The sequence below is a fragment of the Amblyraja radiata genome, chromosome 8 (genome assembly GCF_010909765.2).
Source record: "Amblyraja radiata isolate CabotCenter1 chromosome 8, sAmbRad1.1.pri, whole genome shotgun sequence".
Classification (NCBI taxonomy): Eukaryota; Metazoa; Chordata; class Chondrichthyes; order Rajiformes; family Rajidae; genus Amblyraja; species Amblyraja radiata.
The window spans coordinates 34,305,916-34,328,492 of NC_045963.1; the positions used below are offsets into that span (position 1 = coordinate 34,305,916).

Sequence of the window (22,577 nt, forward strand, 5' to 3'; positions counted from 1 at the left end):
TTGAAACCTTTGCTTTTTTAATCTCAATCTCATTTAACTTTGTTTGACCCTTTCCCGATGCTTATAAAGCTGATATTCAATGGAGAAAATTTCAGTTCAAAAACTCAACAGTAAGCTGTTGTTTTGCTTCATCATTTGTTCTTGTAAGCATGTTACAGCTTGCAGAGAGATCAGTTAAGAACATTAAATGCAGAACGTATTGTGCTGTGAAGAAAATCAAAAATGCTATTAGAGCAAAACCTTTTCCTTTTCCTTTTCCTTGCCCACATTAAGTTCATGCACCGTTCACTCTTAAACACTGAAACCAATTTTGATTCTATTTAGGCCTGCATGCCAACTTGTTCGTGTTTGATTTAAATAGTTCCATATTTTTGAGGCACATTCAACAACGTATTTATATTTATATGCAGCTTTAATGCAGAAAAAATGTCCCAAGGAATTTCATGAAAGCCTAATCAAAGAAAATATGACTCTCAACCGCATACAGAGATACTCAGTAAATGTAGGGTACATTTTTATAAGCTCCTTGCTGGAGGGAATGAGGAAATGCGAATACTTTAAAGGACATAGATGGAGGACCTTAGTGGATAGAAGCGAGAAGTGGATATCTTAGATGAGTTTAGGTCTGGAGGAGGTAGGGAGTTAGGGGCCATGAAGGGAAAAGGGAAAAGGTGCCAATATATTAAAATTGATGTATGACCTAATGTTGTCAGTCAACATGGGAATAATCAGTGAAATGGGAGGCTGCCAGAAATATATTACATGCACAGAGAGGAGCAAATGCAAGGATTAATCACCAACACAAATTTGAATGACATGAGACCATGGGCGAGCATTCTCACATTTCTCCATATCATCAAGGATGTGCCTTTTCAAAAAAGAGAAATTTAAAATCCCAAGCATATTATGACATGGATGAAGGCTTTGCCATCACATGAGCTGAGACAGATGTGGAATCAGGAATTGGAAACTGGCCATCTTAATGATCACCCAGATGCTGGTCGGAAACTCGTCACAGTATTAAAAAATGCAAATCTGAGGTCATTGGAAATTGACACACTTTTCTTACACAAACCCAACATTTCACTGACATAAGGAACTGCAGATGCTGATTAACAAAAAAAGTTAACAAATTGCTGAGTCACTCAGTGGGTCAAGCAGCATCCCTGGAGAACATGGATAGGTGACGTTTCGGGTCAGAATCTGCAGTTTATTTTTAGTTCATCTCCTTACACACACCATGCAGAACTCAGCACATGTTGAAGAGGAGTGTTAGTTGAGGGGTTTTATGTGTTTGTTCCAACAAATGAGAGAAGATTTATACTCACTTGTACAGACCAATTCACCTCCCCTTTGCAGTTACATTTTTCCAACTGTTTTGAGCAACAGCATGGGAGACCTGCAATTCTTTTTAATATAAAACAAAATTGGACATGGAATTAATTAAGTTGTTCTGCACAATTTAAGGCAGCTGCTCGATCTGTGTTTTCTTGAGTTCTAACCCCGCTCAAGTTTGCCTTTACGTAATGGAAAGTAGATTTTGTTTGAAATGAGGGAACAGGAAATGCTTCATTCGTTGCTAATTTTTGATACTTTTCTCCATTGAACTATGGTTCTAATTGTCCATTAAACATCTGAGCAGAGCAGCCATGCGATATGCATTTTATATATAAATAGCTTTGTGGAAATTGTGAGCCTTGTATTTGCAAGTTTATCTCTCATCCTTTTAGTTTTAGTTTAATTTAGAGGTACAGCGCCTTTCGGCCCACCGAGTCCACGCCGATCAACGATCTCCGTACACGGGAACTGTCCTACACACCAGGGCCAATTTACAATTTTACTAAAGCCAATTAGCCTACAAACCTGTACATCTTTGGAATGTGGGAGAAAACCAGTGCCCCTGGGGAAAACCCATGCAGGTCACGGGGAGAACGTACAAACTACGTACAGACAGCACCCATAATCAGGATCGAACCTTGGCCTCTGTTGCTGTAAGGCAGCAACTGTACATAGAAACATAGAAAATAGGTGCAGGAGTAGGCCATTCGTTCCTTCGAGCCAGCACCGCCATTCAGTGTGATCATGGTTGATCATCCAAAATTAGTACCCTGTTCCTGCTTTCTTGTAATATATCCCTTGATTCCATTAGCCCCAAGTGCTATAACTAACTCTCTCTTGAATACATCGTTACGCCACCATACCGCCCATGCCACCCTATTGTAGTAACAATTTCAGTCATGTAATACTTGAGGGAAAATGTTAATGGAGCAAAATAAAGAAACATGAAATACAAAATAAAACTTGGAAATTACAAACAGGGGTCCTCAATGTACTTAGACAAGAGAGGTTTGGGGGTCTAATGTGGACATGTAGTGAGGTGGGATCCACACCCTCAACCTTTACTTATGATGTAAACCGAAAATGTGTACAATTTCATTTGTTTAATTTAATCCAGCATTTTCACTCTAATGCACATAATTTAAATTAATTGTTTTGTTTTTGTTATTTGCTGGATGGATGAGGCTGCCATACTCTCGCTGATTCTTTATCTATAATTTTGCTTAATTTGCCTCTGGTTAGATCTTGCTGTTTTGAAATCCTTGTGTACTCCAGCAGAAACATCTTTCACACAAGATCACACCATGATATTTTAAATATAAGTTTTAAAGTTGGATACTTTCAGTAACACTGCCCCCTCTTACCCAAGACTACAGCATAATATTTTAAGTATTAGATCACTTTACGCAGTCTGTAATTTTCTTCAACCTCTGATCATATTTGGCTTCATCTATCTACCTCCTGGAGATTAACCTGCATTGATATGGTGCACCACACATGCAGGAAATACCTAAATGTTTGACAATAAATAAAAACAGTGAGGAGCATGGGAAGACAGAAAAACAGAGACAAAGGTCAGGGATGTGACATTTCTTCAGCAGCTCCAAATAACGATTTAAGGCAGCTGATTTAAGTGAGAGAATGTCCTAGGATACCAAAAATGGCAAACATTTTTTATCGTATCACTTTATGATGATGGGTCCAGAGACAGAATTCAAGGTCCCATTAGAGCAGATGAGCAGTTTAAAATCAAATGCGAGAACAAATCTGAATTTTAAGCCAAACTGTTCCAATAATAATACGTTAATATTTCCAGGTTGACGTAAAAGCCCTTCATGTTCACTAAAATTCTTCAGGCAAAGAAATGTAATGAAGGGGGTTTCATCTGAAATGTTAATGGGTGCTACCTGACATGCTGAGTATCTCCAGCCTTTCCTGATTTTATATCAATTGTGCAGCAACTGTAGTTTTTTTTTGCTTTTCAAGTATATCTGCCATCATTTACCCTTTCTGGTCACTCCGGACCTATGAATATGGCTGAATGAATGAACGTTTATTGGCCAAGTATTCACATACAAGGAATTTGCCTTGGTGCTCCGCCCGCAAGTAACAACATGACATACAGTGACAGTTAGGAATGACACATAAAATGTTAAACGTTAATAATAAAACATTATTGATTAAACATGTGAATTAAATAAAATACCAGAGCAAAAGGAGGCTACAGTATTTTGGTTATTGAGTAGAGCTAATACTAGTGGAAAAAAGCTGTTTTTATGTCTGGCTGTGGCAGCGTTGACAGTCCGGAGTCGCCTTCCAGAGGGAAGTGATTCAAAGAGTTTGTGGCCAGGGCGCGCTCGCTTCCTGGCCCTTGCATTGTACAGTTCGTCAATGGAGGGAAGGTTGCAGCCAATAACCTTCTCAGCTGATTGGACGATTCGCTGCAGCCTCCGGATGTCATGTTTGGTGGCTGAGCCAAACCAGATCATGATGGAGAAGGTGAGGACAGACTATACGATGGCCGTATAGAATTGGACCTGTGGCAGATTGTGCTACCTCAGCTGCCGCAGGAAGTACATCCTCTGTTGTGCCTTTTTGACTGTGGAGTCGTCTTAACTGCCATCCAAAATAACTCAGCAAGATACTCGGCTGAGCAGTTAAGTGGGGGTGAGCAATAAATGCTGGTCTTTGCCAACATAGTCCATATCAATTGGCCAAAAGTAAAGGCAGTAGTCACATTGGTAGCTTCTGTGGGTGTCCTCCATGATCTGTGTTGGGGTTGTGGCTATTCATCAACTTCAGGTGGTCACACCCTGTCTCAGGAGCATAGAGGAGGGATTACTTCAACCTACTAACAGCCCGTTAGGAAAGATGACATTAAGCTGGAAGGAGTGCAGAGAAGATTTACGAAGATGTTGCTAAGACTCGAGAACTTGGACTAAAGGTAGAGAGGTTGGGCAGACTGGGACTTTATTCCTTGGAGTGCAGGAGACTGATGAGTGATCTTAAAGAGGTGCATAAAATCATAAAGGGAATAGTTAGGATGAATGCATCCAGGATATGAGTATCAGGGACACGGGGGCATAAGGTGTCAGGTGAGAGGGGAAAGATTTAAAGGAACCGGAAGGGGAACTTTTTCAAATGTGGGCTTATGGGGCAAGTTGCCAGAAGTAGTTGAGGAGATACAGTAACAACATTTAAAATGTATTTGGATGGGTATGTTGATAGGAAAGGTTTGGAGGGAGATGGGCCAAATGCAGGTAAATGGGACTAGTTTAAATGGGGCATCTCGGTCGGCACTGTGACTCTGTAAATCTGTATCCGCGAAAAGGCCTCCTTAATCTCTCACACAATTACAATTCGATTAGCTTTTTCGATGTTTAATTGAGAAAGCAGCGATGCGTCCATCCAATTTAATCTATCCCTAGAGTGGTCTGGATTTTCTACTCAGATTATCCTCATCTTTTGTTAATTTTTTGTTTAGAGATACAGCGCGGAAGCAGGCCCTTCGGCCCACCGAGTCTGCACCGACAAACGATCCCCACACATTAAAACTATCCTACACACACTAGGGACAATTTACAATTATACCAAGTATACAAACCCAAGCCAATTGACCTACAAACCTGTATGTCTTTAGATCATCTAACTTGATTGGCAATCAAAAAACTCGAATTGCTCCATCCTCTTGCTGCTATAACCTTTGCCACCACATCTTCAAAAGATTTCTCAAAGAGATTCACTGACATGAAAACCACAGCTGATACTTTATGCATTCAGGGGATCTTTTGTCATAAGTAGTAAATGCACAAAAATAATATTTACTGAAGAAATGTTGGAAATTATTCCATAAGGAGTCCCATGAAGTTGTTAAGTGATGTATTATTTTTAAGTACGCAGGATAGAGGGGCAAAACTACAATCATATCATATTTTCATAAACAGATGAAATAAAAGTTTCAGGCGGCAGAGTGGAGTAGCTGTAGAGCCACTGCTCACAGTTCAGAGACCCAGGTTCGATCCTGACTAAGGGTGCTGTCTCAATGCGTTCTCCCTGTGACCACATGGGTTTTCTCCCACATTCCAAAGAAGTGCAGATTTGCAGTTAATTGGCTTCTGTAAATTGCCCTTGGTGTAGAGGGTAGGATGGACAGCATAGATGATCGATGATCGGCGTGGGCATGGTGGTCCGAAGGGCCTGTTTTCCACTGTCTCTGAACTAAACTCCCTATTTTTGTTTCTTTTTAAGATGACTTCTCACCTGTTAAAACATTTTAAACATGAAAGCCACAAACCAAAGTAATCATAGGATATAGGTTTATACATGTTATAATGGAACTGTTTGTTTTGCATACATTTAAATTGACATTGTGATGTTTTTGGTAGTTTGTTGACTCATGTTTATTTCCATTGAAAACTTTACTGCAAGATCCTCAAAGCTTGTCTCAGCTTGACAGGAGATTTCCTTAAACTCTCCCTGACTACATTCAGAGCAAAATTGACATTGATTATAAAACTGATGTCTTCAGTCGTCTAAACACCAGCCTCGATCCCAAAGAGTCTGATCAGATACACCATTTAGCCTTTTGTTGAAGGTTACAAAGCTGTTCATTTTGTTTGTGAACTCATTGGTTCTTGAATTCCATGCCATCTTCAATCTGCCGTTCTTGCAATATTCAGACTGTTAAACTCTACACTTGCCATTTATTAATCACAATTTTTTGATATGTCCTGTTACCTCCACCAAAGTTTCCACCTGTCATATTGCCCTGCACTGGTGAACTTGGTGCCAAGGCAAATAGACTGAATGTAGTTGTTTGTCTGTTGTTATCAGGGTAGGTTGCATGTTATGAATTTATTAATAGTCATAAAATCATAAAACTATACAGGACGGTTAAGAGGGCACTGAAGTATATCACATAATGCAGACTGGATAAGGATGATGAATTTCCTTGCCTCAAGTACCCAATGGGTTTTTCATGACAATTTGGTAGTTTAATGGTAACTAATTGCTCTTCCCAGGTGCATTTAAAACATGGATTAATTGCTGGTCTTATTTTGACATTCACATTCTATGTGTGAAAAATTATACCAAGAAATTCTTTGATGTTACTTCTTAAATAGTCAGTTGTGCTTAAGGCACATGCACATTTTTCTTTGCAAACTGCCCCATTGCAGATATCACGAAGGGAAAAATAGGGTAGGAAACAATGGATTGGAAAGATTTAGAGGGACAGGCCAAATGCAGGTAAGTGGGTAGGAAGGAACTGCAGATACTGGTTTAAACCATAGATAGACACATAAAGCTGGAATAACTGTGCAGGTCAGACAACATCTCTGGAGAAAAGGAATAGGTGACATTTCTCTGTAAAGTTATTCATCTTAGTATATTCCTTGAAGTCTAACACCTCCCCTTTCTAAATACTGACACGTTCCAGAGTATTAATGTATCCCATCCCAAAGTCACTGCCTTCCACTTCTCATTGTTCTTGATCTATTTTTATAGATTGTGAAAATCAAAACAATCTGCAAGTGTTAGAAATCTAAAATCAAAAAGCAAAATAGAAAATCGTGGCTTGAAATGTTCAAATGTTTCTCTTCCCACAGATGCAGACTGACCTGCTGAGTATTTCCAGCATTTTCTGTTTTAACTCATACAAATGCCAAGGGATTCGTCATTATCTTACTTGTTCTCCTGATTCCTTTCATCAGTTCTTGCCACGCATTGTATTGGTTGTGCAGAATTGGTAGGAAGGAAGTGCAAATGCTGGTTTACACCAAAGATATTTGAGCAATACTGGAGTAACTCAGTGGGCCAGGCAGCATCTCTGGAGAAAAGGAATTGGTGAAGTTTAGGGTCAAGAAGGGCGTCGACCCGAAATGTCACCTATTCCTTTTCTCCAGAGATGCTGCCTGACCCACTGAATTACTCCAGTATTTTGTGTTTATCAAGAGTGCAGAATATGGTGTAATAGCTACAGAGAATGTGAAGATTTTATTTTTAAAGTGCAAGGGCCACAACAAACTAAATTAGAAGAGCGGGAGTTCATCCTTAGATCACTGGGCTTGCCGCTTCTTCTCCTCCTACCAAGATCATCATTAGGATATTGTAACCTGATTTTCAGTCAGGTGCATTAAGTTATTGGTGGAAATTGTGTTGTCTTACCAGACTCCAGACTTGTCTTCATTTTATACTGCCTCCAATTTACACATCCTTGAAAGCTTTGTGTCTGTGGTGGTTTGCCTTTTTGTCCCCCTGTCATTATCACCCTAATTTATAAAAAGAAAACATCTCAGAAGGAAAAAAAAATACACTCTAGGATTCCATCCTACCTGAAAAAGATCATCAAATGGATTAGTGAATTGACGATAATAAGTCTGGAAAATAAACCTGGAGATCATTGAAATGTTGACATTTTTGTGTCACCAACCATCACATTTTATGCAGCTGGAATATTCTGCTTTCCTACTACCAGTTCTTCATTCTTTTAGCAACTGGTTTTATATTTTAGTATTTTATATACTGTAGCAGATTCCATCTGTTGATTGTAGGCTGGGCTCAGTGCAGTCTTTACAGTATGTTTAATTTCTGGTACTTAGCAACTATACATTCATCCAGTCGGTAAGTATACCTTAATTTTTAGGATGTTGCCTGAGATGAAGAATTTCAATTATGAGTGGGGGTGGAGGGGCTAGGAAGGAGAAGATTAAGAGGTGACGTGAATGAGGTATGTAAGATTATGAAGACTGGTAGACTGCAGAAAACATCTCCACTTATCAGAGGTGAATAAAACTAAAGGGTATTAACAGGTTGAGGGGTAAGGGATTTAGAGGAGATCTATGGGGACCTTTTTCTGCCAGAGAGTAGTGAGTACTTGGAAGCACTGCTGCAGAAAGTGGGAGAAGCAGAGCTGCTGACACCATATAATAAGTTTCTAGATGGACATGGGACTCGCCTATGCATAGAAGAATATGGCCAAGTGCTGGGTTGGGATTATTACAATGGGTACCCACCATCAGCATGGATGTGGTGGGCCAAATGGCCCATTTCCATGTTGTATGATCCTACGATTCCCGGGATATTAACTGGCAAAGATTTGCGTATCAAATGATCACATAGTAAATATTTTCAAATACAGTATTTAGTAGAATTTAAGAAAATTCTCCCTCAAATTAGGTTTTGATAAAGAAAGGCTTTGTCAAACACCACAAACATTATGAAAGATGATGATGCGAGAACAGTTTTGCCCAAGGTAATTAGTACCGTACTGCATTTTACAAATAATAAAACAATCTATGCCTGTTTTACAGTTAAAACTAGAGTAGTTATGACTATATGCAACAAAAAGCAAAATTAAAGATATAGCTATCTTAATTGAAAACATTCCCTAGGTACAGAGGCTGGATTCATCTATCTATCTATATATGTATATCTATCATATCTATCTATATATTAAAACTGTGTGTGTGTGTGTGTGTGTGTGGGTGGGTGTATGTCAGATTCGGCCTTTGATTCCTTGGTCCGCCAACACCACACGCTGAATCTCCGTCATTTTTTCCATTTCGCTAGCTAATTCACTTTTACATTCACTCAAGCACTCCTCAAAACATTTGGACATTTTTATGTACACGTTTTTTAATAAAATCCTCCACGCCCCCCCCCCCCCACTAACTCATATTGTCGCCTCCTGCTGACCAGCGACCATAACGGCTGCTGACGCCCGGCTCTGCTCGAAAAACGCCGACATTTTTCCCAACCGCTGGTGCCCGGCCCGGCTCTGTCACGCTGCCTCAAGCCAAACATTGGATGTTCAACCGTTGCTTTTCGCCCTCGGCCGAAAAGCAGCGGGGGAACAGCCAGCGTGTCAGAAGCGCCGAGGATGCGAGGCCTCACAGTCTCTGACAGTCGCCTCATAGTCGCTTTCACAGACTTTACCGTCAGCGGCACGGACATCTTTGGATCCAGCAGCAGAGTGGCTCCATTAATGCATGCATTCCACAGTGAGTTCAGTTCGGTAACAACACCCCCCCCCCTACTCCCCCCACACCTCCCACCTCCCTCCCTTCCACCCCTGTGCCTTCCCCCCACTCCCCCCTTCTCTCTCTCCCTCCCTCTCTTCCTCCTTTCTCTCTCCCTCCCCTTTCTCTCTCTCTCCCCTTCTCTCTCTCTCTCCCCCTCCACTCTCTCCCTCTACTCTCTCTCCCTCTCCTCTCTCTCCCCCTCCCCCTCTCCCCTCCCCCTCCTCTCCCCTCCCCCTCTCGCCTCTCCCCCTCCTCCCTTCTCCCCACCCTTCTCTTCTCACCTCCCCCTCTTCTCCTCTCCTCTCCCCTCCCCTTCCCCCACCCCTCTCTACCCTCCTCACCCACCCTTCCCCCCTCCCCCTCTACCACCCCTTCCCCCTACCCCTGTCTTCCCCTTCATCCTCCCCGCTCTCCTCCCCTCCCTCTCCGCACATCCTCATCCCCCTCTCTCTCCTTTCCCCCCTCCCCCTCCCCACTCTCTCCCCATCTCCCCCTCCCCACTATCTCCCCATCCCCCTCTCCATTCTCTCCCCATCCTCCTCCCCAACCATACCCTCTCCCCCACACATACTCTCCTCCTCCCCTCCACCCCCTCTCCCTCTGTCTCTTGCCCTTCTGTCTCTGACCCTCTCTCTCTGCTTTCACTCTCTACCCCCCCCCCCCCCCGCTCTCTCTAGTTGGGGGCTATGCGTCAGTGGATAGGGCGGTTATGGGGTAAAAGGAGCAAATTAATTATAATATATTATCAAGGGGGGTAGTTAGTGTGTGTGCGGGATGGTAGTTAGTGTGTGTGATGCCACATGCTACATGCTTTCCCCCCCCCCCCCCCCCACAACCGCACATTGGGGGAACAGACCCAACGGGTCTGCACTGGGTCTAGTAACTATTAAAAGTCTGATCTTGGATGTGCATTTATGTTTGTGTAAGTGATGATCATCTGCATTTTACATCTCCTCGAAAACACGACGCGCTAACGGTGAAATTTGCCCCCCCGTTCTTCAAAAGACGCAGAAAGAACGAGCAAGTGGGCTCTGTACTGCAGTTTCCGAGCGCTTCCAAGGGGTTCTGAACGCTTCCGAGGTCGACGCGCGACGCACACTTGCGCCTCGGCTCATGTTTCACGGGCACGCTACCTTGTTTCCCTTTGACACTTGCATGATAGTGGTCTTTTTAAAGCAGGTGGGAACCACAGATTGGCATTGGGTGAGGTTAAAGATGGCTGCAAATATAACTACTAGCTGACCATGAGATCAAACTGGGATTCACTGCAGGCTGGTCGAAGAAGGATTTCAACCTAAAATGTTTCCGATCCATGTTTTCCAGGGATGCTGCCTGACTTGCTGAGTTACTCCACCACTTTGTGTTTTTCAAAGTTAATCAATATAATATTTTTTATGATTTAAAAAAATAATAATTTAAAGCAGAAATCAGACACTAATTTCTTCTTTAAAGGACAATTAAAATAAAATATATGCATTACTTAAGTTCAGCACTTAAAAAAAAGCAAAATAGTGAAAATTAATTTCAAAATTCTGATTAGGAGTTTAAAACGTTGCAAATATTTTGAATTGCCTACTTTACACTTTCCCAGCCCACGTATTAACTAGTGAGTGGTCTGATAAGCTGCTCTCAGGCTTCCAACAGTGCTGTTCAGTCAGGGGCATTCAGCAGAGGCATGGTAAGGATACAATATTCTGTGGTTTCACTCTCCTCAAGGGGAAACTCTTGACCTCCGCTTATGGGAGAGTAGCGTGGCTGACATCAGTAACTGGACAAGTTGGGACTCACCCTGCCTATAGTCACTGTTGTCATATTCATTCGTGCTCCAATTCATTGCAAAATCTATTGAATTTGGTTTTAGAGAAAGCTTCAGATTAATCTAACTTATCACCCTATGAAATAAGCCTATTCAACATAAATGTTTGACGTTACCATTGACTGAGTCTCTAATTGTGAATTTTCATGGGAGTTCCCTCACCCATCCATTGTATGTTTGGCGGCAAAGCAGGAGTTACATTAAAAAAAATGTTTGCATTTAAATTTCAGTGAGCTCAGAATGAAACAAAGGTTGGATCTTGAAGTCTGTTGAATGGAGACTGATTCAAGTGAACCTGAAACATAAATGTTAATTTTGCCTTCTGCCTTGCACGGTATCTAACTACTGGAAAGCCTGACATAAAAGGACACAAAGTGCTGGTGTAACTCAGCTGGCCAGGCAGCATGAGGGAGGAAGGGTTAGGAGGGAGAGATAGATCAGCCATGATTGAATGACGTAGACTTGATGGGCTGAATGGCCTAATTCTGCTCCTGTCACTTATGATCTTATGATCTCTGGAGAACATGGATAGTTTAGTTTAGTTTAGAGATACTGCGCGGAAACAGGCCCTTCGACCCACCGAGTCTGCACCGACCAGCGATCCCTGCACATTAACACTACCCGACACACACTAGGGACAATTTTACACGTACACCAAGCCAATTAACCTACATACCTGTATGTCTTTGGAGTGTGGGAGGAAACCGAAGATCTCAGAGAAAACCCACGCGGCCACGGAGAGAACATACAAACTCCGTAAAGACAGCATCCATAGTCGGGATCGTACCCGGGTCTCCGGCACTGCAATCGCTGTAAGGCAGCAACTCTACTGCTGCGCCACTGTGACCGCAGGATAGATGTCACTTCAGGTCTGAAGAAGGATCTCAACCCGAAGCATCACACATCCATGCTCTTCAGGGATGCTGCCAGACCTGCTGAGTTACTCCAGCACTTTATATCTAAACCTGAACATGATGTACACTTGTCCTGATGGGAACAGAGAGGAAAATAAACTTCTGTATTTATTTTTGATGTTATTTTGGCTTCAACTGGATTGGAATGAGCCTTAATAAAGGGTCGTTAGAAGTGAGATACTGGACTCCTGACCTAAATTGGTTCTCCCACTTCCAACTCATTTTAGCCAAGAAGCAGTAGGATCAATAGTAGCCACCAAATGTAGATTTAATGAAAATAGCTTCCTGTTTGCTTAATAATTGCTTCATATATTTTCATTAGAAGGCTGTGAACTATAGTTCATTTAAAATATTCTGGATCAGAACAGAAATAGTGTTTATTTTATTATTCTTCAGGAAACCCAGCCTTTTTAGATAAATACATTTAATGATATTTTGACTTTGTCCTATTACCGCTAATTGTATTAAGTGTAAGGTTCCAAAATACCAAAATCTAAATCATAGACTTACATATTGTGCATGTGAATGTTTCCCAAGCACATACAATAAGCAGTAACTATGCATACAGAATAATCACTGAACCCTTCCCTTGGAGAGTCAGCAACATTTTCTGTATGATTTGCAAACAATGGATTGGCTCAGGAGCAGAACAATAGGAAAGGGCAAGTTCATGATCCTCTGAAGCTGATAACCAGACATCAATGGCCTTTTAGATAGACACAAGACTGAAGAAAGGTCTCGACCCGAAACGTCACCCATTCCTTCTCTCCAGAGATGCTGCCTGTCCCGCTGACTTACTCCAGCTTTTTGTGTCTATCTTCGGTTTAAACCAGCATCTGCAGTTCCTACTTACACATTAATGGCCTTTTGCCTATTACTGAGGCCAATAGTCATTACACCAATGACTTTTCAAACACCTTCGCTCAGTCCGCCTGAACTAACCTGATCTCCCGGTTGCCAAAAACTTTAATTCTCCTTCCCATCCTGCATGGACCTTTCAGTCCTAGGTCTCCTCCATTGTCAGAGAGAAGCTAAATTTGAGGAACAGCATCTCATATTTCACTTGGGCTGCTTACAGCCCAGTGGTATGAATATTGATTTTTCTAACTTCAAGTAACCCCGGCATTCCCTCTCTCGCTATCCCTTCCCCACCAGTCACACCAACTTCTCATTTTCACTCTAGAAAACAGCTAACAATGGCCTGTTTCCTTTATCATCATTTCTTTTTTGCATATCTTTCACTCATTGTTCATTATCTCTCTACATCTTCATCTATATCTATCGTTTCCCTTATCCCTAACTAGCCTGAACAAGGGTCTCGTCCCGAAAGGTCACTCATTCCTTCTCTCCAGAGATGCAGCCTGCGAGTTACTCCAGCTTTTTGTGTCTTTTTAAACCAGTATCTGCAATTCCTTCCTGCACACTACCTATATGCAGATTGTATGAAATACTCAACTTGAAGAGGGTGAGCTGATCTCTAGTTAGTAGGGCCACTATAATTAATTTTCATTCCATACATGGGAATTAATCAGTCAGCATTCTCAATTGTGATCACTGTTCAGACATCACGGTAAGAAATTGCACGTTTGGATGGGAGTGGATATGCAGAATGAAAGCAGCTTCCATGTTGTCAAGCAGTCATAAGACCTTCAAGGACTTGGCTTGTAAATGAGGCTTAGCCAGTCAGTACTCGCTGGAGTTCAGAATGTAAATTGCTTGTTTCTAAGCTATGACAATACGAAAAGCTAGATTTTTACAATTTAGAAAATGATTTAAAGCACTAGCGCAGAGTTCACGAACACTCGATCTCGACGTCGCATCACGTTGTTATCACGCGGTGAACCTCTCCCTCTGATACCGAAGATTTTTCCCTTCCTAGTTTACTCTTTGCTGAGGGGTACTACTCCTTACATGACTACTTTTCCTCCCGAATGTTACTATCCTTCTGCTAAGACTGGACTTCTATAGGGGGATCTCTATCCCTCCTCTCTAAGTTCGACAGAATTAGGGGTACCTTCGCTATTCGGATTACTTTTCATCAGGTTCCCGTCTCTCAGGTACTCTTTGCTGTCAGGTACTAGTCAACAATCGACCAGAGGGTTACTATTCACTGTTAATCAGCCGCTATTCGGAATCAATCACGGACATGCACCAACTCCAAAGTTCTATATACAGGAATTCGAACTCCACCTTACTGGCAGAACTTCAATATGAAATTCAGTATTTGAAAATTTGGCTTTGCAAAAATAGACTCGAACTCCTAATTTTAGTGCGTATCTCTTCTACTAATCAAACTAAAATTGCAAAATCGAATTTTAGCACTCGAATCAAACTAAAATTGCTCAGTTGAATTCTTGAACGGACTGGAGTATTCCGGCCAATCTGTACTCTGTCCGTCACTTCACACAGACACTCCTCTCTGCTGGGCACCGAGGATTCAGCTCCTAGCCGTTTCGCGCAGTGAGTTATCGATGCCGATTTTCAGAGCGCACCTTTTCAATTTGCGCTCCTGGCAAAGATGCGATCGAAGGTCAGACCTGTATTTTAATACCCCACCAATTTGGATACCAAGTCTAACCCTGGGCCACTCCTCGCCCGATGAAGCATGTTTGGCTCTCGTTAAAGCAGCTACAGTCTGCCAACTACGACCAAAGTTTTGGGCCTCTAACCCAGGAAAGGGCCTCTAACCCAACCCCAGCAGGGCCTCTAACCCCACCCTGGTTTTATGGGCCCCTAACCCAAAGGCGTGCTAACCACTCCCCCGTGCATGCTAGACTCTGTTCTAATGATCTCGATTAAACCCTTTCCCAAGCCCACGAATGATCGATCCGCTCCGACTTACAAAGTGCCGAAAATCAATGCGAAAACCTCACCGTGGGCCCGATTTCTGCAACAGCTCAACACCCTTGATCGCAAACTTGTGTTTGGGGATCTTTTGACATACCGGATGAACCCCCAATGTAAATTGCTCGTTTCTAAGCTTCCCCCCAGGCTAGTTGCAGTAAAAACACTGGATCAAGCTCTTGAAACAACTAATCTTTATTTTTTTTAAAGAGCAATTACTGTTCAACTACTGTACCTATCCCACTGTGGGTTCGATCCTCGTATCTGCCTGATGAAGCCCTCTAGGCCTCGCTCAAACAGAGACACTCCAGAAGTTCACGCAGTCCCAAGCACTCTCCCAGAAGATCGACCCTGGACTTCGTGGTAGCGGACTTTTATATGTCTCTGGGACCTCGAGGGGCCGAACCACATGGGGGTAGTTTCTTTAACAATTCAATTACAGATATTGATTAACCCCATACATAACAGACATTCCCCTTACCCAATAATACAGCAGCTAATACATTGTATAAGAAAGAAAGCTCTCGAAGGAAGCTAACAAGAACAAACATTGAAACATGTGCCCCTGAGATTCAAACAATTTCGCCAAGACTTGTTAACTACTTGCTGTTAATAAGTGCTGACAGAACTAGTTAACAAATCGTTTGTGTCTGATGGGCGTGCAGCGGTTGTTATACATGTTCGTTTTTAAAAAAAATCCGGATGGCGAATTTAAAAAAAAATCTTTATTTAACAAAGAGAATTTGTATTTCCATACGAAATACGGAACATTAGTGCGGGCCCCCCCTTAGGCGCGGGGCCCAATTGGGAGTAATCGGCTTAAGGCCGGCCCTGCTCTTCAGCATATAAACGGCATGCTCAATTGGGTTCAGATCGGGTGATTGAATTGGCCACTCAAGAATTGACCATTTTTAGCATTGAAAAACTCCTTTGTTGCTTTAACTATGTTTGGGATCATTGTCTTGCTGTAGAATGAACTGCCGACCAATGAGCTTTGAGGCATTTGTTTTAACTTGAGCAGATAGGATATGTCTATACACTTCAGAATTCATTATGCTACTACCATCAGCAGTTATATCATCAATGAAGATAAGTCAGCCAGTGCCTTCAGCAGCCATACATGCTCAGGCCATATAACACCCCCACCACCATGTTTCACAGATGAGGTGGTATGCTTTGGATCTTGGGCAGTTCCTTCTCTCCTCCATACATTGCTCTTGCCATCTGATATAAGTTAATCTTCATCTCATCTGTCCCCAAAACCTTTTTCCAGAACTGTGGTTGCTCTTTTAAGTACTTCTTGGAAAACTGTAACCTGGCCACCCTATTTTTGCGGGTAACCAGTGGTTTGCATCTTGCAGTGTAGCCTCTGTATTACTGTTCATGAAGTCTTCTGCGGACAATGGTCATTGACAGATCCACACCTGACTCTTGAAGAGTGTTTCTAATCTGTCGGACAGATGTTTGGGGATTTTACTTTATTATAGAGAGAATTCTTATGTCATCAGCTGTGGAGATCTTCCTTGGCATGCAGTCCCTTTGCAATTAGTAAGCTCACCAATGCTGTCTTTCTTCTTAATGATGTTCCAAACAGTTGATTTTGGTAAGCCTAAGGTTTGGCTGATGTCTCTAACAGTTTTATTCTTGTTTCTCATAATGGCTTCTTTGACTTTCATTGACACAATTTTGATCCTCATGTTAATAAACATTTCCAAAGGTGTTGGAAAGACTGGAGAAAAGACTAGGTGCTGAGAGCTCTCTTATACCTGTATTAAGGAGGCATTTAAACACACCTGAACAATTACAAACACCTATGAAGCCATGTGTACCAAACATTATGGTGCCTGAAATGGGGGGGACTATGTATAAACACAGTAATTTCTACATGGTGAAACCAAAATGTATTAAAATGGCCTTTAATAAAATCTGACAATGTGCACTTTAACCACATGTGATTTTTTTTCTATTACAAATCACAAATTATGGAGTACAGAGGCAAATAAATAAAGATGGGTCTTTGTCCCAAATATTATGGAGGGCACTGTATATCCTCAATACGGGTGCAGGTGAATTGGACAGTTCCCTAGCTTATGGATGAACCGTTCAGAAGCCTGATAACAGAGGGGAAAAAGCTGTTCTTGAGGATAACAGAGGGGAAGAAGCCACATAATCCTGGAAGCGAGCAGCTCGAAAGGAAGTCCAAGTAGCTGTTCGTAGACTTTGCATTTCTTTACCGGTACAATCCAAAGCTCATCCTCAGCCCTCTCCCCAGAGAGGTGTGCACCTTCCTCTGATTCAAATATTCATTACCTTCCTTTAAAAAAACTAATAATAACATGTGACTCAATCCTTTCCGAAGGCAAAACATCTCTACTTTAAAAAGAATTGTTGTGGAGACTTACAAAAAGTATTGGTTAAAATGTTACTTAGAGTGAACAATAAGGAATTATGAAAGGAGTGGAAATAGTTATTCAACATATTCCAGATCAAAAAGTGGCTGTTTAATTCACTCTATGTGGTTTGACATTATTCTTGTGTTATCCAGGTTCTTTGATACAAGAATAACAATAGAACATGAGGACATTTGGATTAAAAAAACGCAATTCAGACTTTGTCATGTTTTGTCTGTCAAGCAGTGTTGCTTACAGCCACAACCCATTGTACTCTTTGATTCTCCCAGCCCCAGGCCAGATTTCCTTCTATCAACATTTGGCACAAGCGTTAAGATTTTATCATGTGATTGAAATATGGTCAGTTCCCTTCTTCAAAGATTCCACTGATGCAGTTTTCACAGCCTTGGATGGAAGTATTTTTTTTCACGAGGTAACAATCCAGTAATGATTCAGGTTTAGCTCCCAGCTTCTTAATTACGTAGAATGAATAGGCGAACTGCTCCATGCTGTTGTTATTGCTCCACATGAAACTCCCCCATCTCTCTTCACCCAACCCTATCAACATAGCATGTTTTCTTGCTTGATACATTCAGCACAATTATTCCTTAATATTTAAAATATTTTGTGATTTAAAAAAATCTTAATTTTACAGAAAGTGTTCAGCTTCCTCTATTCTTGTTGCAGAAAAGTTTTATTTTCCCATTTGAAAATCGTACACACAGTGTAACACTCAGCTGCAGAGACCAGCAACCTTCTGGTTTTAATTTTAATGTTCTGCTGTATGACCTGATAACACTGGTCGGCAGTGGCACTACAAACGGTTAATGGTTTTCACAAGAGAAAACGTCTGCGGGTTTTCCACTCCCTAACACCATTAGGTAATCAGTATTTAAATAGTGTATAGAAGGTTGAACAAAGGAGAGAATTATGCCAGAAAGAAATCAGAAAAGGCTGGAAATACTGAGCAGGTTAAACAGCAGAATTACTGATTCTGTGAAATTACATGGTGTATCTGTCTGCCAATCTTTAATCTCAAGCCTTCATACAACAATCTTCTCCCCATACACCAAATCTCTCTTTTTGAGACTTTAGAGATACGGCACGAAAACAGACCTTTCAGCCCACCTAGGCCACGCCCACCAGCAATCACCCTGCACACTAACACTATGCTACACCCTAGGGACAATTCACAATTTTTTTACTGAAGCCAATTAACCACAAACATGTACGTCTTAGGAATACTGGAGGAAACCAGAGCACCCGGATAAAACCCATGCAGCCACAGAGAGAACGTACGAACTCTGGACAGGCAATAGTCAGGATTTAATCCAGGTGTCTTGCGCTGTAAAAGGCCTGTCCAACTTTCACGACCTAATTCATGACCTTTTTTACTCGTGGACATTTTTCATCATGCTAGAAAAACGCCCCGACCTACTTGATGCCACGAGTACCTACGACTAGCATCAAGACCTAGCCACGACCTACCTACGACCTCCTATGACCTCATGACGAACATGCTGCGAGTATGAGTCAAGGGCAAACTCGGCAGAGGTCGTGAATTAGGTCGTGAAAGTGGGACAGGCCCTTTAGGAAGCAGCTCTACCGCTACGCCACTCTGCCGCCCATACTTGCCTTTCTCTTACCGGTGCAATCATCTCGCCACCATTCATCTCACCTCAAACAGCCCCAAATGGTCCCCAACACACTTCCTCAGTAACATCCAGTCTCTGCTACATATATGTGTGTTGGGCCTATTCTGCCATTATTGGCCCTTTGGTCTTCATGTGCAGCAGGAGAGTGGAGCCCGGGGATCTTTTGAAAACTGCGGCATGTCCCCAATGCAGCCCCTTTTCAACGTCTTAGACTTACGGATTCATTGAATCACAAAAAGAGGCCAGGTTAGATACAAGGAACTGCAGATGCTGTAATATTGAGCAAAAAAACAAAGTTCAGGAGTAACTCAGTAGATTAGGCACCATTTCTGGAAAACATGCATAAGCAATACTTTGGATCGAGACCCTACATCGGACCAAAAAGAGGCCATTCAGGCAAGCGAGTCTGTGTTAATGCATTTTCATTCATCGCATTCCTCTGCTCTTTCTCAGTCATCAATAAATAAAAAGATAGACACAAAATGTTGGAGTAACTCAGCCGGACAGGCAGCATCTCTGGAGAAAATGGACAGGTGACCTTTTTCGGTCGGGACCCTTCCTCAGACTCATAAATAAATGTTGTTGATTGGATTAAAAAATTTCTAAGCTGTACTAATACTGAGAGTTGATTGTCAGGGTATTTTTAATATACAAGATGAGGTACCATAATGATCATGGAGTCAATTTTAGTGAAACAGGTGCAATAGATGATATACTGTAGAAAGAGTATGAATGTAGGATTGCACGAGCAACACACTTTCAAGTACTCCTACCCTCTCATAATATGGGAAGCTCCCGGCAGTCGCCACGGAGCCCTGAAAGGGCGGACCCTGAGGTTGGCCGAGAACAAGGATGGACTCGGCAGCGACTAGAACAAAGTCAGGGTGGCTGCTGAGAACAAAAACCCAGCAGTTCCGTGTGGCGGCAGACTGGTTTGCCGCTGCGAAGAAGGTTCTGGCAGGCCCCTGCCTGCAGGGGAAAGGCTGGGAGTTCCAAAGAGTCGAGGGGGGAGCCACTGGTGACGACGGACACGAGGAGTGAACCGGTGGGAGAGGGACCTGGGGTATTGTCCCCAGTGCCTTCAAGGTCACCTCAAAGAGGCGCCCCCCCGGGACACAGGTGGTCGGGCGAGGAGAGGGACGTCAGGTCGCAGGCCTGCAGCAGGCTGGGGCTTACCCGGGCTTACAACATGTGGACTGGACGTTGGACATTTTTGTTTTCGTTGTCAACAGCGTCAAAATATGGTGACTGTGTATTTGTGGGTTATGCATAAGAATTTCACTGTACTGTGCATACGTGACAGTAAAGAACCATTATGTGTGCGTGGTGGTGCTAGTATAGCTGCTGCCTCACAATATCAAAAACGTTACAGTTGGTAGGTTAATTTGGCCAAGTAAATTGCCCATAATGTACTGAATCTGTAGTTGTTAATGGGAATACGGGGAGAATAAAATGGAATTAGTGTGGGTTTATCATAAAAAAACAATGGTTTATGTTTGGTGTGAACTCGGTGGAATGAAGGGCCTGTTTGCATGCTGTGTCCCTCCTGACTTTATGAATTTAAAAAATTGAATTTTCTGTGGTATCTGTGGTACCAAGTTCTCCGCTGAAAACTAACTGACATCAGCACCAATGGAGACAATTTATTCTGTGTCTCATAAATCCTACTGCCATAGGGAAAGATAAAGAGTGCAGAATCCAGTTCTCAGGAAACTAGCACATCAGTTCCATACACAAAGTCCAATATCCTCAATGGGGTAGAGGTGAATTGGACAGTACCTTGGCTTATGGAAGGACTGTTCAGGAACCTGTTTACAAATGTTGAACAAGCTGCTCCTGAATCTGGTGGTGTGCGCTTTCAAGTTTATGTATCTTGTGTCAGACAAGAGCAGGGATAAGAAGGAATGAAGGTGTGCAAGACTTTGATTATGTTGGCTGCTTTTTATTTCCTGATCATTTTGGTATGTCTCTGTGTGTGAAGTGTGCCACAACCTTTACTAGTGGAAGCTCTCCTCCATTTAAACGCTCAGCTGTTCGTCATTAAAAAAATACTTTTGCCATTTTCTTCTTTGATAGTTAACAGGAGAACAAACTAAATTTCTGTAATTATGAAATGTATTTTGCAAAGAAATGTACCCAACTTTGAAAACTACCTTATCAGAACATATGTAAATACCAGTCTAAACATCAGAGCGTTTAATGTATTTTCTCCATATAATGTGGTCAGACACTTAAAAGTGGATATAAAGTGCAAGCCGATTAAGGCTGCCTTTTAACCATTGGGTTTCAATTATAATATCATCTCAATCTGTATGGCCAAAGATGAAAGCAGTCACTTTCATATTTAAAATGAGGTTTCTTTCTTTCTTTTAGAGAGCATGAATATACAGTTATAACACTAGTTTAATTGAGTTTATGTCGTTATTAGACTCCGACCAGTCATGATTTAGGGTCTGGACTTCAAATAAACATCAGTCAGTGAAGTAGCAGATCCTTGCTAAATGTAATTAGGTCTCCCTGCTGTACAGTGTCATCAGGGTCTATCAACGCATTGTCCAATGTTGCCAATAGTATACAGACACACCATTTTCAATACATATAATAGGTAAGGCTAGTTTGTTTTATTTTCTGTAGAATTGCTGCTTCCAGATTATTGTTGTTATTTTACTTTACAAATAATTTAAAATGCTAACCATGCATTTATATATCTTTAGCAGTATCCCATTGAAATCATCGGTATACTTTTGAAGTATAGTCACTGTTGTAAGAGAAATGCAGCACTCCATTTGTGCACTGTTAACTTTCACAAACAGTAATTTCTTAAAAGAGAAAGTGTTGAAGGCCCTTGAGCTAATAGGCTGCTCCCTAGAGTGATAATGTAAGTAATTATTGAGGTGGTGGATGGGTTGGTTGTAATCTACCACAGTTCCCCGGATTAGAAAATCACATAAAAACGAGGAAGATAGACAATAGGAATCTTTAGGCTGGTTTGCTTCACAATTGTCAATGAAAAAATACTGTAACCTGTTATTAAGCCATAGAGACAGGTATTATTAGATAGGTATATTTCCTTGTAGGTTTACATACTTGGCTAATAAATGAATTACAATTTCAAATGAATTACAATTTATGATTTAGGTAAAAGGTGTAAAGGGATATGGGTCAAATGAAGGCAAATAGGACTAGATCAGGTACTTACTTCAGTCGGAATGGATGAACTGGGCCGAATGCCTGTTCTCAATGACTCAAGCATGTAACTCATTGACTCTAAAGAGCTGGCATTCATTGTTTTCCATGAATGCAAGATCTTATTGAAGGGTAAAGTAGGCGCAAGGGCCCAACTGGCCATTCCTGTATTTAATGTTCTGGAGTCAAGAGTGTTTTATTGTCATACTAGACCAAGTGGGACCCGTTGGGTCCCGTCCCCTCAACGCCCGGTTGCGAGGGGGGGTGTACCCGAGTGAGGACCCCCTCCCCCCAAGGGGTCCCACTTGGTCTAGTATGACAATGTACAGGCTTATAAATCAGAGGCCATGAACTAAGACAGGACTGGGAAATGCAAGTGAAAATGCAGGCTAAATATCCAATAAGACCTGCAA

The 22,577-nt window shown here is 41.9% G+C and overlaps 1 protein-coding gene across 1 annotated transcript in view; it reads left to right on the plus strand.

The window, feature by feature from the left end:
- Positions 1-22,577, plus strand: part of prkce (protein kinase C epsilon) — a 443,521-nt gene that overhangs the window by 377,760 nt on the left and 43,184 nt on the right. The gene's annotated exons all lie outside the window — the stretch shown is intronic.